The sequence below is a fragment of the Schistocerca serialis genome, chromosome 9 (assembly GCF_023864345.2).
Source record: "Schistocerca serialis cubense isolate TAMUIC-IGC-003099 chromosome 9, iqSchSeri2.2, whole genome shotgun sequence".
NCBI classification, from domain to species: Eukaryota; Metazoa; Arthropoda; class Insecta; order Orthoptera; family Acrididae; genus Schistocerca; species Schistocerca serialis.
Genome location: NC_064646.1, coordinates 166,945,356 through 166,946,011, shown reverse-complemented (window position 1 = coordinate 166,946,011; position 656 = coordinate 166,945,356).

The window sequence follows — 656 nt, the reverse complement described above, 5'->3', positions numbered from 1 at the left end:
TGAACGAGGGTCATAATACAAAGGTATTATGCCGTTACAGTCAAGTAAATGAAAACATAATTAGTACACCATTTCATAATGGATCAACAAATACTCGTTGCTGTGACCTGGTATATGTCAATAATACGAAATGTACATCATCACCTCAACGTGTACCAGAGTATATGATGATCTGTTACGAAATGATGTACTATTGATAGTCTCAGTTACTATATCGTAATGACATAACGCCTTTGTTTTATGGCCATCGTTCAATTACGCTGGCCACGAACGATGAAAAGCTGTTTTCAATTATGTCATGTATGGATTTTGTTACTTTCAGGAAGTTTTTAACGATGTGTGAGGTATTAATGGCACCAACATTAAACAAGAGTATTTTATGATCTGAAGATGACTAGATAATTAGCCGAAACTAGTAATTAATCCACATCAAGAACATTTCATACGAGGTCTTGACATAATGTGTTTTCAATCCCTAAAATAATAAAAAATACAAGAGATCGCGTATCTGTTGGTTGACAGTGTCAACAATTTTTTTTTCTTATTTTGATCCGTACTACTACCTCTCAAAGTTTGTCGGTAAAGGTCTGGTCCACTTTCTTTTCCGTATGGGACATAACTTTTGAATCACCCTGTATATGAGAATATGTCCTTTA